The sequence below is a fragment of the Pteropus medius genome, unplaced genomic scaffold (assembly GCF_902729225.1).
Source record: "Pteropus medius unplaced genomic scaffold, Ma_sr-lr_union100, whole genome shotgun sequence".
NCBI classification, from domain to species: domain Eukaryota; kingdom Metazoa; phylum Chordata; class Mammalia; order Chiroptera; family Pteropodidae; genus Pteropus; species Pteropus medius.
The window spans coordinates 3111782-3130492 of record NW_024354886.1 but is presented as its reverse complement, the minus strand read 5'-3'; the positions used below and the strand labels follow the sequence as shown (position 1 = coordinate 3130492).

General features: G+C 43.9%; 2 long non-coding RNA genes and 2 pseudogenes across 2 annotated transcripts in view; 3 read left to right on the top strand and 1 right to left on the bottom strand.

The window, feature by feature from the left end:
- Positions 1 to 15365, bottom strand: part of LOC120597545 (uncharacterized) — a 30818-nt gene extending 15453 nt beyond the window's left edge. Inside the window, exon 1 of the long non-coding RNA XR_005651411.1 lies at positions 15197 to 15365. This is a non-coding gene — a long non-coding RNA (uncharacterized LOC120597545). The remainder of the gene's footprint in view (positions 1 to 15196) is intronic.
- Positions 519 to 634, top strand: LOC120597715 (uncharacterized; annotated as a pseudogene).
- On the top strand, positions 12477 to 12600 carry LOC120597723 (uncharacterized; annotated as a pseudogene).
- A 289-nt stretch (positions 15366 to 15654) lies between the features above and the next one.
- Positions 15655 to 18005, top strand: LOC120597546 (uncharacterized). The gene is made up of 2 exons (XR_005651412.1): positions 15655 to 15789; positions 17156 to 18005. It is a non-coding gene; the product is annotated as an uncharacterized LOC120597546 (long non-coding RNA).
- The last annotated feature ends 706 nt before the right edge of the window (positions 18006 to 18711 follow it).

Genomic DNA, 18711 nt, shown 5'->3' with positions numbered 1-18711 from the left:
AGAGAGCAGAAATGAGGGACAGGGTCAAAAAAAAAAAAAAACAGAGAAGAAAAGGAAACCAATTCAAGGATGCGTTATTGAGCTGACACCATAATGAGAGACTGAGGCTTGGCTCCACAGAGCCTTCTAAGGTGATTCAGAACTTTCAAGCGATAAAAGTAGATCCACATTTATCCATCAGCTTCCATTCACCATTGGGTAAGGGTGGTCCCATGAGCATCAACTCCTCCATAATTCTGAGTTGTACATGACAGTGCTGAGTGAATTCCCTCTGCTGTTCTACAGCCATCCTTAGGCAGGAAGCAAGAAATCCACAGAATAGGCGGGCGTGAGGCACTATTGGTTTGTACCCATTGCAAATACAGCCAACATCAGCTGCATTAAATCAGCTGGAGGAAGAGGTGGGCCAAGAGTATTTAAAGTGGTGCTTGGGCATGGTTCCATACTGTAGCGGTTAGCACGTCTGCTTTACATGTAGAAGGTCCTGGGTTCACACCCCAGTGGAGCCACAGTCCATGGTCTACAGCCATGTCACCCTGAACAAGCCCGATGTCTAATCTCGGAAGCTAAGCAGGGTTGGGCCTGGTTAGTACTTGGATAAGAGACCACCTAGGAAGACCAGGTGCTGTAGGCATAAATAATAATAAAATAATTAAAAAAAAAAAAAGTAAAGTGGTGCTTAATACGTGTCTGATACATCACCTATACTTTGATGGCCCTGGCATTTATATCAGACTGAACCTCCTCTTAAACTCTAGACTTGTATACCCCACCCAGCCCTGATAACTCCCTATTTCCACTTGGTTTTCTCTTCAAAACCTGCTCTTTTCATTGTCTTCCTCATCTTAGTTACTAGCAACTCCATCCTTCCAGATGTTCCTTACTTCCGAGCCAAAAGCCTTGGAGATATCCTTGAGGCTGCTCCACGTACAATCCCTCAGTAAATTATGCTGGCTTTACCTTCCAAATATATCTAAAACCTGACCACGTCTAACCTCCTCTACTCCTTGTCCAAGCCACACTACCAGCCCTCATCTGGATTGCTGCAATTACCTCCTAATTGGTCTTCCTGCTCACTCACTTGCTGATCCTATTACAGTCTGTTCTCCACCAGCAGCTAGTGAGCCTTTTAAAATGTAAGTCAGTTAATGTCACTCCTTGGCTTTTCCTTTCCCCGTTCCCTGCTTTATATTTCTCCATAGCCCTTATCACCATCCGATATCGTATATACTTTACTTATTTATTTTGTCTATTGTCTCTTTGTACTAGAACGAAGGCAAGGATTTTTGTCTATTTTATACCCCCTGCCTAGACGAGTGCCCGGTGCGTGGAGTACAAAAAATATTTGTCGACTAAAGATTATCTAGTTTGAGCCCCTGCACTTTACAGATGAGGAAACTGTAGCCCAGAGATATGACTATACTAATTCTACTGTGAGGCCTTCTCCGTATGCCTCTACCAGTGTTCTGATGACTGGTCTTCATTTTCAGCAACATTGGTTGTTAGTTATTATTATGGACATTGGCCGTCTAGCCAGTCTGAATGTTAGTTTGTAGCCAGGCTCAAATGCACCTTCGTGAAATTACTAGAGAACAATTCCAAGGCAATGGAAGTTTAAGTAATCCATGATCACATGGTAGAAAGGGAGGAAGCAACAACTGAGGGAATTCAAAGTGAGGGAGAGTCTCTGGGGTATATTGAGAGAAGTACAACATTGAGATCTCTGAAGGGGAAAGTATTTCAGGCATGGGAGCAGCAAGAATAAGGAGACAAATTTACTGACCTCTAATGAATGCCATTATCTGCCGCTCATTTCAGTGGATTGGAAAGGGAAGAGTGGGATGACTTTGGGTTTGACCTGGGCGGGGGCAGGGCTGAGTTCTACTCAGCCCTGTTCTGGCTGTGTGACTTGGGCAAGACATTTAACCTCTCTGAACCTTGGTTTTCTCATCTACAAAATGAAGAAGATGATACCTACCAAAATGAGTTGTGAGGATTACATGAAATAACATGAAAAAGTGCTTAGTAGAGTGGCAGACAAACAGTAAGTAGTACCGGGGTTATTACGATGATTCTTTGACCAGATCATAGGACTATGCAGCAATAAGTGCCTGGGCCAATCAGGATAAAGTTGTGAATGGCACAGAGGGCTGTACTGAGGAATGGTAAAATGCAGTGGCCAGATAATGGAGGACACAATGCCAAGCTAAACTTTTGGCACTATAAAGTTACTAAAAAATCTTGATCAGAGGACACATAGTACACTCAGTGCCTATGATGGAAAAGAACCTGAAGGCTATAAAACCAATGAAAAGGAACAGCCTGCCATCACTCAGCCCCCCTCGGGTCCCTGAATATTTCCTCATCACTGCTCTTTCCTTGTCTCATTACAGTTATGTTTCAGGTCTCCATATCTCCTGGAAGGTCCTTGAGGGCAGGGACCAGGACACGGCCATTCCATCAGAGCTTAGCATAGTCCTGGCACATAGTAGAGCTCCATGAGTATCTGTTCTAGTCTTAATAACCTAGTAATAACCTAGAGTGACTTCTATGGCAATAATTCAAGTGTGTGATGATGAAAGCCCATACGTGGGTAGCGCAGAAGGTGGGGTAGGTTGTGGCAATGAGAATGGCAAGGTCAAATCACAGAAAATCTGGAAGGAGAGGCAGAAATTGTTGTGATAATTATTTTTATGTAGAAAATCAAGAAGACATGTAACCCAAGCTAAGAGGGAAAACACAGATCTAAGTTCCAGTCTGCTCCCAGCTCTGGGTCTTTGGGTAATTTTTAATCATTTTGTTGGCAAATATGGTGTGCATGAGGTAGCCATGATCATGTCAGGGATGGGGACAGATAGTAGATGAGGTAACATACGTTAATGCATGCTGAGCATTTAAAAGCTTTGAACCCAAGCTCTACCACCCAATAGGTGGGTGAGCCTGGAAACGTCATTTGCCCGCTCTGAAGCTCAGTTTTATCTAGAAAATGGGGATGATAATGCCTGCTTTACCTTCCAGTTGTTGAAGGGATCAACTAGATTGTGGATATTCAAATGATTTGGAAACTGTCAAGTGTTTTTAAAATGTAAAACAGCATTAGTAATATGGTTGTGATCCCCATCCTATTCTGTTCAATTCTTTTTATTTAAAATTATAAGGGGACTGGCTTTGAAGGCTCAAGCTAAGTCACTTCACAAACACTTATATAAGTTTTTTTCTTCCTCTGTTAAAAGGAGAAACAGTTGTCGGGTGCCTAGGTTTTCCAGACTTAGGTAAAAGTGAAGGGCGAGTGGTCAGTCTGCAGCTCTTGGGCAACTGGGAGCGCCATGAAACCAGGAAGTCTGAGCCGGTGGACATTGAGTCCTTCAACCACCAGATGAAGTCCCCACCTTCTCAGATAACTGCCCCTGCTGCTTTTAGGGAGCTAGCTACCACAAAGCGCCCCTCTCTTCAACGAGGAACTAAAAGAAAGTAGCCGATCTATTAAAATGTAAATTACCACAAAGTGATGATTAGGGCAGAAATGAAAAAGACATTCTTTTAAAGAGACTCAGTGGTTCCAGAAGACTCTGGTTGTACTAGACCAAAGGCATTTTGGCATCATGGAGGTATGGGCGGTTGTTAAAACTGCAAGCTCTCAGGCTCCACCCCAGATCTACTGAATTCAAATCTGTATTTAACAAGATCCCCAGGTGATTCTTTTGCAGATTAAAACTGTAAGACATCCCTTAAAAGGAGGGTCAAAGGCAAGGAAGATATGGTGTTACAAAGGCTCAAGTTGACAGTGCCTATCTAAGCACTATCGAGTCACAGAGGAGGGGGTCTTGGCCCACAGGCTTGGAATATTAAGGTCCCATGGGCAAGGCCATCCTCACTGTGGAGATGGTTGTGAGTCTGGCTGTTCAGCCTCACGCCCTTAAACTTTCAAGTCATATGACCATTCCTCACAATAAACCTGTGTTTCCCAAACACCACTCCAGTTACCACTTGGCTTCTGCTCATAGAATATACGTGCCGACCATATTGGCACAAAGATTCAGGTCCACCTGCCAGACTTTTTTCTCTTTGTAAACCAAATAACTGGCATTCTTATTTTATACCCTAATCAAACAAAATCAAATGAAGACCTGCTTCTGGACTATGGTGAATTAACCAGGGCGATAATTAGACAGCCCTGTCCTGAGACGGCCCCACCAGCCGAGAGGCCTTTTCCAACTCACCATCCTCCATTTCCACCCCTCCTCCATCTTTGAATTTCTTGCTATGTCACATAATTTGACTCAGTTGTTCCTCTAGCATCACGTTTCTCAATTTTATGCTACCAGTTGGTAAGTTTCCTGAGGGCAGCCAAGGTCTGTAACTGAAAACATACTTGTTGAAAGGATCGATCACCGGCAGTAAACTTAAACCCAGAAAGGAAAGGAAGTGCCTGCAATGAAAAACCACGATCTCTCGTCTTGGAATATTTCACTGACGTTTTGATACCAAAAACCAAGAAGCAAATTGTATGTGGGCCAATAAGGAAATGGTGAAGTGAATTATAGTATATGTATATAAATATACGTGTGTATACTTATACATATATGTATGTGTGTGTATACAGATATATACACTCAACACAAGGCTATGCAGCTACAGCCTATGTAGATTATGTGTAGTAATCTGAAAAATACTAATAATATATATTCTGTGACAGTTGGAGGAAACACATGGCACAGTCAAAATTGGGAAATTTGAAGAGAGTTTAATAAAGGGGTTATTTACAAAGGTGTGGGCAGCGGGGTCTCAGGGGCATTGTTTCCACTTCCAGGCTAGACCCAAAGGGGTAGGTGGGGCCCTACGGGGACAGGGAGAGAGAACTGTGCAGAGAGGAGCGAGCCCCAGACAGGAGCTGTGGCCTTTGATGGAGGAACTCAGCTAGTCTTCGGTGGTCTGAAGGGAGGAGGGGAGGAAGGAATAGCCCTCAAACCCAACCAGAAGCCAAGGAGGGCAAAGGAACACAAGGCAACCGCCTGGAGCACAAAGCAGGTGCAGGCAGTTGGTGAGAAAATCTGCAGGGGCAAATGGAAGCTAGCCAGCACCAGGAATTTACTGGGGAGAAAAAACTAGGATGCAAAATTGTAGGTATACTACAGAGATATTAAAATATATATATATATATATACACACACACATTTTTAAAAAAGATTCATGGGAAATCCACATAAAAGGCAATTATTATTGTATGAAAGTGTTGGGGAGTGGGTTGGGGATTTTGGTGAGATGCAGATTTTTTGGCTTTCAATGATTGATAATGTGGCTATGTTGCTTTTCTAATAAAACACAATCGATGAAGCAAGCTGAGGAAAAGTATACGGGGAAGGAGGTGGAGCAGCATAAGGCTACCTTCCCCTTACCCCAAGGCAGCCCCTTGAGGTGACTTCTGGTATCCTTCCAATCACTTCATTGTACAAAAGGGAGAAATGACTTGTTCAAAGTCACAAAGCAGGTTAGTGGCAAGCTGGGAGGAAATCTGGATCCCCTCCCCCACTCCACAAACATAAACAGGTTTCCAAACTGCCCTTAACTCTCCATTCATCTCCATACCACCCCTGCCTCCCTTTTCCCCCTCCACTCACTCCTTTCCCTTTTTCTCTTCTGCTGCAAATACTAGAGCTACCAGGATCTGAAGCCTCTAAACAGCCTCACACCCTAATCTCACTGTCTGAATGATAAATCCTGCAGGACAGCTCATTCCATTCAAGCCCTTCACACTGTCCCTTTGAGTAGCTGGGTGGTCTCTTCCGCAGAAGCAGGGGCTGCTTGCCCTTCCTTCCACTTAGCATTCCCCCAGGAGTCGGGGACTTCCCGGGAGCCAGCCATTCGCCTTCCAAACAATATCCAGATACGACACGGCCCTTCAAACCCCCTTTCAGGGCCAGACCATAAAATAAAGCCGCGTGGGCCTCGCACCCCTGGACAGAATCTTTTGTCTGCATTGGAAACAGCCTGAAAAGATGAAAGGACCTTCCACTCTGACCTCTTCACCTCTCGTTATCTTGCGCCCACTCCCCTTAGCCTCTCTGAGGCAGACAGTGGCATTTTCCCATGATCACTGGGTTAACAATGTCTTAACAGCTAGTGGAGAAAGGAATGTGAGGAATGTACCTGCCTACGGGGCGATTATTTTCATCAAGGACAGGCTGAAATGGATAATGAGGTCAAAAACAAACGCCATCTCTTTCTCAAAGGACTCTAAAGAGAGGCTATTAGATATAGTTCATTAGTTGGGGGAGGAAAGGCGGCGGTTAGAGAGCTACTTTTTAGACTCTAGCTTGAAGAGAGTTGGAGGCATTGGGCCAAGTTTAGCTTTTTCTCCAAGTCAGTAGGGGGCTAAGTTTAGACTCAGATACAAGCTTGTATATATCTGAGTTTCATTCAGGTACAGGCAACAAGTGACATCCTGGACTCGAAGAAAATATTTCCAAGAGAACATGTTATAACATACAAGTGGGGTCCACAGTAAAAAACCTAATATCCAAAAATCAAATTTAGTAAACTGATAAACCAGAGTTTAGATGTAAAAATGTCATGTGTTAGTGTCTTTATAAAAATGTCCCCTTTTTGTTATCCACACCCATCACCCCCCCCCCACAATTTTATCATAACTTGCAAACTGGAAACTCTGCTTCTAAACCCTTTCCCTTCCAATTCCCCCTGCACCCAACACAGGTTCATCTTCTTAAACTGAATGCACCTGTGCCCTATTCAAAAACCCTCACTGCTCACCAGAGAAAGGTGAAAAGGTACACTCTAGCATCGTGCCTGGGCAGAGTAAACACTCCTTTCCCTTCCCTTTTTCTTTATATCACCATAAAATTAAGTCCAAACTCTCTAAATGGCATTTGAAGCTCTCCAAAATCTGAACCTAATTAACTTTCATTCTGTAACATCCCCCATTGCACACCCCACACACATATATTTAAAAGACCGCTTTCCAATAATAACCCCAACTTGGCTACCATGGTCTCAAGGCAAATAAATGCCTTTGGCAGTAGCAGTGGCACTATAAACTCTTCTGAGTATGTTTCTGTTCTTCTTTGGGTTTAATTTTCTCATGGAAAAAAAAACAAAACTGAACTTCAGGCTCATTTCACTTTATGCAGAATCACTTGTTGGAACACTATGGGAGACAGAGAAGGCCAAAACCAAATGGCTGACATCCCAGAGTTCTCCAATGGACAGGAGGGGACCTGGATGTGCACACACAAACATACACATGAGAAAAAGCACACCCTTCCAAAAGAAAAAGTCCATAAAGGCGGGGAAAAGACAAACTGGGAACATAAAATGCAGGGATTAAGAGCGTAGGCGCTACCTAACCTGGACTAGTATCTTAGCTTCTCTCTAAGCCTCAGTTTCTTTGCCTATAAAATAGTGTTAATAATACGTACATCTTCAGATTATTGTATTAAAAAAAGGAGATGTGAACAAAGCACTTAGCAGACTGGCTGGCACTATTACTTTCTATAAATATTAGCTTTGATAACAATGGCGATGGTGACTGATATCTGCAAAAGTTGTTCTTTGCATAAAAAGACAAGCCAGCTCTCTGTGGAACATGCTAGACTCCAAGTTTCTTGATCAGGCTGTGCTCACTCAGGACTTTGTACCTGTGCTCCAGCACCTCTCTGGGTTTAAAATGGGCTCCCCTCTCCTCCTATCTCAAGATTCCGCTCAAAAGACACTTTCCCAGTAAGGCCTCCCCCAACCAGCCCTCGCCCCCAGTCCAGTAAAACTAATTCCTCATTCCATTGAGGACCCACAGCTCTAGGACAGCAGCATTTCTCACATTATATAATAGTGGCTTGCTTATACGTTGGCCTCCGGAGTTAGAATATTAACTTCTTGAGTATTTGTTTTGGAATTCCCAACATCCAACACAGTCTCAGATCTAACGCACCCATATGGGTGCTCAGTAAGTGTTTGTGCAAGAAATGAACAAAGAATGAACAAAGGAGTGGCTGGTCTCTGGGGGTACCTGCATGGCTTCACACCAAATCCCATCCTCAGACCCTTGCTCACACTTGTTTGAGAAGAATCGCCACTCTCAGTGGATCCCTGGAATCTAACAGGGTATTATTGCATTTTCAGCTGCTGCCTCCACCCTACGTTGTGTGACCTGCTGACCAGCTGGAGATGCCACAAGGAGCATGACTCAGGGTGACCAAAAGGACAGTTTAGTACCAGAGTTAAAGAATTCAGTTATAAGATAGTGACCAAACTGCTAGAAATGTCTGCAAATTGATCTGTGTAACTTAGTTTATTAATAATAACAACTTGGTGGGTTTACATTCTCTTTAGCCCCTAAGAAGTTCAGAGGAACAAAATGATAACGGATTACTTTGAATTTTTGTCTAGTAGTCATGAAAGATACAAATGATTCTGGTTCTTCTCCTCTACACTGAGCCCCAGTATCGAGTGTTCGTTGTGAGAGAAGGGGTCAAAGTCTGTGGTCTTGGAAAAGGACAAAGATATTGGGTCCTCACAGGAATAAAGCCAATGACCTCAGTCTCATCAGCACCTGTGACATTCAAGTAAACTAATGGGCCACAGCCAGAACTTCGGCGCTGCCAGAGAGGTCAAGCAGGAGGTAATGCGAGAGAGAAATGAAGCCTGGTCTCCGGTCAGATTGGAGTCACTTTAGAGATTCACCATTGATTAGCAATGGAATATACAAGTATGTAAATCTCTGAGCCTTGGTGTCTTCATCTACATTATGGGGATAACTTATGTCAGAGGATGGAAGTAGGGGGATTAAATGTGACAATGTAAAGTATTGTGGACAAAAGTGGGGAGGTTGGGGTGGAGGATTCTATGGAAAGTAACCTCACAGGGTGATCTGATTTTAAACTCCTAACGGGGCAGGTCATGGTGGGTAGTCATGCCCCAGGGCTATAATTTCTTTAGTGAAATGTTCTAAGCCAGCCCTGTCCATTGTTCTTGTGCATCTAGGTTAACACACCTTTGAAATACCAAAGGTAATACTCTTCTTCGAGGGGGGTGTTAACCCTCAAGAGAGCACATAATCTTAACAATCCTGTAATCCAATCCCCTCCTTGTTTTCTCCCACCTCCATGTAATCTTCCTGATGTTCCCTCAATTTCGAATGCATAAAAGATGCTGCAAATCTGTTTTTCTCGGGAGCGTTTGAGATCTTGCTCCCCAGTATATATCAGTTTGTCTCAGATAAACGCATATAAAAATTTTCTACAGGTCTGTATATTTCTTACATTGACAATACCTGGTACCTTGCACATAATCAGTGATTCTTCAATAAAAATAGTGGAAAGCTACAGATGTATATAAGCTAGAGTAATAGTGGTCCAGTAAATAAGCAGAAATTAGAGAACTTGTATGTCCATGGGTTGGAAGGAAGAGAACAGGGGAGGATGGCTGCTCTGAGTGTTGGTCTCCAAAAGCAAGGGCACAGGGAGGGACTGAAGTGAAGGGGTGGATATTGAAGGTGATGAAGTCATCTATCCCAAAGTCCTGGAGTTATGCATTCACCTAACAGCCCCCACCTTTGTAGCCATGTATCCTGCCTTGTTTAGGGCCCTGCTCCACTAGACCCACTAGGATCCCCCAGGGAGCCTAAGGGAGTCGCTCGGTTATGATTTTACATTTTAAGATCTGGAGGGAAGTCTTGGATATCATTAAATCCCACTGTGTCATTCTATCAGTGAAGGAATAGAGACCCAGAGAGAAACGTGCCCAAGGTCATCATTCTCATCCTATCTCTGCCACTGATGTGCTGTGAGGCCTTGGGCAGGCAAGTCTCTTCTCTCTATACCTAGTTTCCTCCTCTGTAAAATGAGGGGCTTACAGTATTTAGAGATCTAAGTTCCCTTCAAGTCTGACCTTTGCCATATTAAAATGATAGTTCCTTCTACCATTCTCAGATTTAGACATCAGATTCCTCACCCTGCCCTATCCCCACACACACTGGTCTCACACACGAAAACAACTTTGGGGTAACCTTTGAGCTCACTTAATTTTAAGCGAGTGCGAGTCTTCACCGGGGCAAGGACAAGAAGAGAGAGGTTATGCAAAACTGCCAGAGGAGGCCGTGGCTCCTGGGCGCCTGCCTGGTGTGCCCAGTCCTTGGGATCCCGTCACTGCAGGGCTCCTAAGAGCTGGCAGCACTGCGGGGATAAATAAGGCCAGTGATCGCACCTTACATGGCCATCCCTGAGGCCGCCCGGAATCCCTGGGATTACACAGACTTCTGGAGGACTTGGAGCAAGTGCATATCACCTGCTGCGGCCACAAGTGTGCCTGGGCTTCTGTAGCCTCGTCTTGTGACTGAAGAATTTTTAAATGGAAGCTCTGAACTCACAAAGAAGAAAATGTCTCCCTGATGTCACACAGTTGCTGCCAATTCATCAGCTCAAGCTAAAGGTCAGAGAGGGGGAAGCCACTGCTGCAGGGTCCTGCGGCTGCTCCCTCAGCTGGGGCTTCCCTTCCAGCAGGCTTCGTGCCAGCCCCCCGGGCCAGCCCTGGAAGCCAAGCCGAGAGCTGTTTGCATTTCCAGGGCACGCACAGAGGCAGTCCCAACACCACTTAGCTGCTTCTGCCCTTCCCTTTGCACATTAACCGACTCATCCTCCCAGCCTTCTCCTGCTACCGCTGTCTTCCGTAGACAGTGAGGGCATACACTGAATCCTTGATATGATGCTGTCTTGAGGGTCCTTCCCTGGGATCTCTTCAGGGATAAAAACAAACTGCATAGAGTTTCTTTTGGTATTTTAATAACTAAATGCAGCCAGCTGTCAGAGAGCAAAGACTAGCAGTCTCACTGCCTAAGGTGACAGCTTACTTCCACTGCTTTCTAGTAGTGTGTGATATTTGGACATTATTTAACCTCTCTGAGACTGCTTCCTGGAAGGTGAGGATAAGAATACTTACTTCGTGATGTTTTCCTGAGGACTCAATGTGAAGCCAGTGATCGCACAGCTTCAATGTGAAGCCAGTGATCGTACAGAGCCGGGCGTGTTCTAAGTGCTCAATGCCTGTCAACTCGGAACCAACACAGCGATAACTGCACAAGTTACTTAACCCCTGAGTCTTAATTTCCTCATCTGTCCAATGGTGATAGGCATATGTAACTGACAGGGTCATCAGGAGGAAGGATTCAGTGAAAATGAATGTAAATCAGTTAACACAGCACCTAGCCCTGGAAAAATAAATGGTGGCTGCTGGGACGATCATCTCCATCAATCAAACTGTGATCTGGAGGGAAGCCTGATGCTTTCATTATAAAACACCTCAAAGTCTGACAGAGCCCTTGGCCCCCTTCAACTCATAATCCAGAGTTAAAAATGAGACACAAAAAATATGTCTCTGGTCAAAAATGAACACACACAAATTTTTTTAAAAATTAGTTTTATAGAGTTTTTTCCTTTATAGGGGACTGTTTCCAATTCTGGCCTATGTTTCCAGGGAGAAGAGAGCAATAAAAGAAAAAGTTACATGAGTAAGAGAGAAAGGATTAACTGCTGTGACCGTAAGGAGACAGTAGATGGAAAATGAAGTGACGTCAAGGAGGAGGAGGAGGCTGAAATAGCTATGTAATGAGAGAGCAGTGGATGTCTCTAGAATTGGAAAGAACCACAGATCAGGTCTCTACTTCAGATGTAAAGAAATGGCAACAGCCACCGCCTGGTCAGAGCTGCTCACTTGCCCACCCTGTGCTGCCTGTGTGTCTACCTCTTTGAGACCCTCAGTGCCCCCCAAAACACAGACTCCTTCAGTCAGTGATTGACTGAAGGCCACCCCTCACATCCGGTCTGCTATCAGCCCTGCCTCTCCTTCCTCCCTGGTACCGCCCATCCATCACTTCTGGAACAGGAAAGTTCTAGATGATAAGGATAAAGCTCTGATAAGGATAAAAGTGAGGCTTTTCTTTTGGGCTCCTCTCATTCCCTCCTCGCACTCCATGCTCACCCTAACAGGTGAGTCATAGTAGGAAACACCCTCATTCCTTGGGTTTACCTCTCCTCAGCCTCGCCTCACCAGTCTTCCCTCTTTCCCTTATGACAGAGGTATACAAGGATAGTGGTTTTATCTTTTCAGGAGCATTAATATTTAAATGACAAGATCTAGAGATTTGACATAGAGATGTCATATTCTTGAGCCTATACCTAATTGCCAGGCACTACACTAGGCCGTCCACTTTCTCCTGTGGGCTTCCACAGATGCTTCCAGTAGGAAATCTTATATGATCACAGTGCCTGACTCTGCACACCCTCTTGCCCTTCAAATCCAGGCAACAACCAAGAGTTGCGAGATTTTTCTTCTGTCTCCCATACAAGCTTCTTTATTCCTGTTTCCACGGGCATCTCATTTCTGCCCTTCCTTGTCTGTACCTTATTCACAAAGCCTTACCTTCCTCTAACCTATCCTGCACAACCGTCTCATCTTAAAAGCCCCCTTCAGTTTACAGCCATGCCACTCTGAGCGTGCTCGATCCCGTCTGATCTCGGAAGCTAAGCAGGGTCGGGCTTGGGTGAAAAGTACTTGGATGGGGAGACCACCTAGGAATACCAGGTGCTGGAGGCGTTAAAAAAAAAAAAAAAAATTAAAAGCCCCCTTCATCACATTATTCCTCCCACTCAGCTCCAAAACCTTCAATGGTTTCCCTCTCATATTTCATTCAAGGTCTGCCATAGCTCTGCCCTAACTCTCCAGAGTAGATTATATTCATAGAGCCTGCTTTACCCATGAAAGGGATTTCAAGGAGGGAAGGAGGAGGGGGGTCCCAGGGTACCAATCTGACCAGAGGGCTGTGTACACAGAAGGCCCTGGTGCGATGTGTCTGGGGCGAAAATCTGAATCATAGTCAATGAGGGCAGCCAAATTCCTATCTGGGAAATCAGGGCAGTCTGAAGGGTGAGGCCAAGCTGTAAACAGAATGAGTAATGAGGTCAGAAGCTGGTGGGGACCAGAATCATGTCTAGATACAGTTCAAGGAAACGGAAATGGTACAGGACTGAGGTTGTGAATCGAATTATAAGAAGATATTGGAGACCTGCTATGCTGCTCTACATGGGGATTGGAACGGAAGGAGCAGCCTGGGAAACCTCCCTCTCCTCTGGCTTTGCTCTTTGGTGTGTCGTATCAGTGTAATGCTCTGTCTTCCTTGCTGCCCACGGTTTCACACCTTGCACATGGCCCCAGCACTGCTGAGTGACTGGTCCATGTTTACAAGGTGGTAGATGTAAAAACATCTCTCACCCAATAGAGGACACACTAGGGAGGCAAGCTAAAATCCTGTTCGTAGGTTGGCAAATTACTTCACAGCTCCATGTCTCGGATTCCTCATCTGTAAGGTGAGGATAATAATTACATTATTTCATAATAGTGTTATGTAATAATAACACTACTCTGAGGGTTAGCCAAGCAAATATTTGTAAAATGCTTAGAACAGTGCTTGGCACATAGTAAATGCTATATAAATGTTAGTTAAATAAAAATAAGGAGCCCAGCTGGTGTATAGGGCCAGCACTCAAAGTCAGTTCTAATTTTAACATTTGAATCCTTAGATCCTCCACCACTAAGGTCAACAGCAGGTTATGACGAACTAAGCTGACTATAGGACTTTCAAAAATTAATTTTTATTTCAACTAAGAATAGAAAAACATGCTGTTGGCTTATTTTACTTGGGCACACAGGAAATATCACTTGAGTTGTTATCCTTACCTACTCTTAGGAAACCAGTAAGAAATCCAGAAGGATCAGTTCAAATATTAGTACCTCTCCCAAATTTATTAGACCTTGCAAAAAAAAAAAAAATCACACTTAGAAAACGACTGTGGGTGTCAAGGACAAACAGCATGGTTTAGGGAAGCTCAGTTGCGTCTGGCAAAGTTTAAGGCTACATGCGGCTTTCATTGGAAAGGTAGCCCAGAGCAGGTAATACAAAGAGGAGGAAATATTATAGTATTTCTTTTTTTGCAAACTGCTGGGGGTAAGGTATTTGTAAAGGAGAGAAAGGAGAGGGAGAATGTGAGTGTATGGTTTGTAAAATGATAAAAAAGAGACACGGCATATGATAGCTCAGTAGTAATTCAAAGAAGATAGTGCAGAAGTCTGTGTGCTCTGGCAATCTATCAACCAGAAACCTTTATTAACTGAACCTCTCACGCAACTACAGTGTGGCACTAATAGACGTTTGAAAATGATGACCCTCATAGACTACGAAATCCTAAAGAGCTTTCTGAAACAGGAGAAAAAAGATTAAAGGAAGCTTGGTATGGTTTGTGACAAGTGTATTTTATTGTATTCTAATTTTTCAAAAACAAGCAATATTTTTGTCATCTGTAGTATGCGGTGATTTATATGCCATCTAATAACTTTCTACTTGTCATAACATTAGAACAATACATTGCCTGATTATGGTTGGTATCAGAGTTTAATAAATACCACTGTTCTCTAAATATGCTTTTCTATCCCTTATCTTTTAAGCTTGGCTCTGAGAGAACAAGATTTTTTTTTTCCTGTCCAGATTTGACCTGTTGGTCTTCCACTATTTTTATTCTTCCCTTAAAAAAAGAGGTGTCCCCTGGCCTTAGAAATCACTTAACCCTGCCTCACACAAGTTTCACACTTCTGTTTCACACTCAGGGTGGAGGTTCTGAGGGGGGTGTTCTCTTTCTCATAACAGACAACAAGGAAAGACACTTGCCTAAGTAGACTTAGAAATAAACGCATCTCTTGGGGGAAAGGTCCTTAGAGACTAGGGACAGCAGCAATTGTGCCCTGTTGAACACGTGGCTTAACCAGAACATAAACAGAGCCTGCCAGGACCGCCCAGGGGACACCCGAGACACAAAGCAGAATTCGGATAGTGTCTGCAAGGTCTCCAATCCCTCATCCACACAAGAGGGTCTCCCGCCTTTTCTAATTACCTTCCTGGATTCCTTTCCCTTTCTTCTCAGCCCGCAATTCAGGGCTCTGCATACCACAGGGGTCAGACACAAATAAAATCCATACACGGACTCCATTCTCGGGTCACAGAATTTGGTTAACAACTCAGACTGAAAATGGCCCCACTCCCCTCTCCCTTCCCCACCATGAAATCTCTGCTTGTAAACACCAGTCACTTAGTAACACCCTCCAACAGTCGCCTTTGGGCTATTATTCATCTCCCACTAACCTTAAACCAACTTTATCTTCACAGGCTTCCCCCCCCAGAAGAGAGAGGAAATTCCACAGCTCTGACGTGATGTGAAACGTGATCAGCCTGCCACAGCACTCTTTCTTTCTCATTCTCCTCAGCCAGTTCCCAAACTAGGTTTCCCTGGCCGCTCTCGGAGAGGCCTTCACCCGTCCCCCTCTCCATCCCTCCCCCTTCATTCCCTCTCCATTTTATACACTGTAACCCGATAGGCTGGAAATGCAGCTTCTTTCATCTTCCATTTCCCACATCCTGAAAAATCTGAAGAGAAGGAGCCCACCCAGATAAAGGAATTCCAAGTATGTGCATCCCCCTCCCCCTTTAACTCCATTCACAAAGCAGATTACTAATGGCCAGAGGCTGCAGGGCCCCCCTCTGCCAAAAGAGTTTACTCATTCCGAGTCCTTGCTCCTCATCGGCACAAAAGCCTAAGTCCACATGCCTAGAACCAAAAATTAACTTTTCCCTGGACTCTGATCCTGAGCCATGCTTTCAAACTTCACCCTGATTGGGACTGGAACATCTAGGAGATTCTGTCTACCATTCGTCTGTGCCCTCTTTAGCATTTCTAGGTAAGAGGGCTCAGGGAAAACGTGTTGTTGGATCAGAGAGAAAAGATATAAATGTAACATGTGATGTTTCAAAGAGACCCGCTCATGTCTTTGGGAAAGATCATAGGCCGTTCTAATCCAGAGACATTTCTCTCCATGAGAAATTGTTTCGAGGCCAGAGAAAAAGATGCTTATTTGAGGGTACAGGCAGAGAATGGGGGTATATTTGTGTGTCTGTGTGTCTATGAAGGGAGTGTTTTGGTACATTATTAAAATAAATTTCTTGAGTCAAAATATCCTATTATAATTCTTTACTACCTGGAAATTAATGATTACAAAACATGCCTCGGTCAGTTCTTTAATCACCCTGTTCTGAGTTCTGTCACTGACAGGGAAACCAGGGACAAGGACAGTTTCTCTGACCCCAACCTCAAAGGTTAGGGTACCCCTAAGCATTCCCTTTCATTAAGGATGGTAAACTATCTTATCTGTCCTTCAGGGAAGGTATGAGAGCTGTTTTGAATCTGTACCAGCTCTGGGATAACCAGTTCCCTGAGTTTACTAGTCACTGTGTGAAACAGGATTTCCTGTATAAAGGAGTACTCCTCAGTCCTGACATTAAGGAGTATATTTAGTAGATTATTAATCCATATTGTTTTTGCACCTCAGGACAGTTAGCTAACTTGCTTAATGCACTAGTATTGGACCAAAAATCTACTAAAGTCTGGGCAGATGTTAGTTAGTGCACTGAGTCGTGCATTCAATAGGTCTAACTATTGCCCAAGAAGTCTTGAGGAATTCCAAGAAGAATTCAAGAAGCCTGACCTGAAAGATGCAGTAATGGTGATAAGAAATAACTGTGGCAAAACAGCCACATGGCAGCTCCTCAGAGCATCTGTATGGTGCTGAGGAGAAATCTGTACTGTAGCTCAGCTTCAAGACTGGCCCACGTTTGCAATCCTTATGTAAGTGCAGCCTGCTCCCAGTACCCAACAGGTGACAGGCTCCTTCATGGGCTCAGCATCCTTAGACAACAGCCCCACAAAGTGTTGTGCTTAATGTCTGCATCTTGGAGCAAGTATTATTCTCTCTGAGCCTCAGTTTCCTTATCTGTAAAATATTAATCAAAGTGTGATCCCCAGACTGGCAGCAAGCCTTCACCGGGGAGCTAGCTAGAAATGCAAAATTTCAGGGCCCGTCCCAACCTACTGTGTTAGAAGAGGATCCCCAGGTAATTCCTGTGCACATTCAAATTTGAGATGCTCTGGCCTGGGCTCAGGATCTCTAGTCCTCTTTCCAGTTCTGAAATTGGCCAATCTCATTAAGTGGTTTCCAATGAAATTTTTCCTCTCTGATAAATGGTTTTCTTTCTCTCTTCCGCCTCCAGTCTTGGCACATCCTGTCACCCCTGCCAAGGAACTCGAGTTTCAATAGGCATCAGATTTGCGTGAGGAACTTGTTTAAAATACTGAAACCAATCAAGAAACGCAGAGTGGAGTAGGGCCAGAGAATCTGCATTTTAGCCAGCTTCCTCCCATGGTTCCACAGATCATGGTTCCCAAATCACATTTTCTTTCCTTTAACTTTTTATTATGGAAAATTTCAAATGTATAAAAAATGAAATAGTAATAATGAGCAATTATGTTTCAATACTCAGCTTTAACAATTATCAGCTCAAGGCCAATTTTGTTCCACTTAGATTATATTTTTGAAAAACCTTCACATCTGGACCCTCTCAACCTTCTTGGTTCCCTTCATGTGTTTCTAGTCCATTAAGGCTCAGTTCATTCTCCTCGAGGGCAAGAGTTGTATTCTATGTCTTGGAATCTCGAGTACCAACACTGTGCCTGGCATGTACAGGCACTCAGTAAATGAATACAATAGTACATTTGAAAAGAACTTTAAAGGAAACCAAATTATCATTTACCTGGATGGTTTAGCATAGAGGTAAGTGGGATTATCTGATCACTCGTTTTTTCAGTTCTTTGCCTGTGATTGCTAATTCAGTTAAAGAAATTAAGGCATCAAAATGCATCTTGCCAAGTGAAAGGATTGGGAAAAAGTTTTCAAAAGTCTAATTTACATTCTTTTCCTTCTGGTCTCAACATTTTATAAAAGATTCTGTGTCGGTGGGTGTGTGGTAAGAGAGAAGGTAGGAAAACACCTCTGGGGAATGAGGATGTTGTCTCATAGCCTTTGTTTTACTCTTTAACCTAGTAATAAATCTCTTAAAGCTCCTGTGGTATTCAGAATATCCTGTACGCGGCAAAGTCTTCCCACAGTTGTGAAAGGAATTCAAGTTTACTAAGTGGGCAGAGAGCACTGATATCTTAAAGGCGCTGTCCTGCCCTTTTCACCTATTTGCTAATTATAAAAGCGAAATCTGAGAATTTGGATGAGTATGCTAAATAATAGAAGGGAGGATGAGGGAAGGCAGGACCAAACTGAGAAAAGAACTCTGCAGTTCCAAAACTCAGCACAACAATCAAGAGAGAAAGTGGTAATTAGGCCTGATTATCATGCAAGGCAGCCTGGGTGAAATTGGAATGTAGCCGGAGAGACGAAAGGCTAGATGGAGAGTTTGCTGTGCTGGAGACAGGCTTTGATGTCTGCAGGGAAGGTTGTGTTTCATTCAGTCATCCAGCCAACCAAAAAATGTTGCAGGAGCAATATGAAACCTTCTAAAATGCAGCATACGGCAAGCTGAAATAAGAGCAAGTGGCTGGGTCTGAGGTCTCCTCGTGAGTGTGTGTTTGTGTAGTTATACGCTGCTTTTCAGATTTACTGCTCCAGTCTCTTGGATCTGTCAGAAGACAGGAAGAGAGAAAAGGAGCACAGGCTCGACTATTAACTCACCATTCTTGGCTTAGCAGATTCTTATGACAAAGGAGAAAGTACGTAAGCTCAGGGCGGCTTTTTTACCTGCTGTGGGGAGAAAGCAAA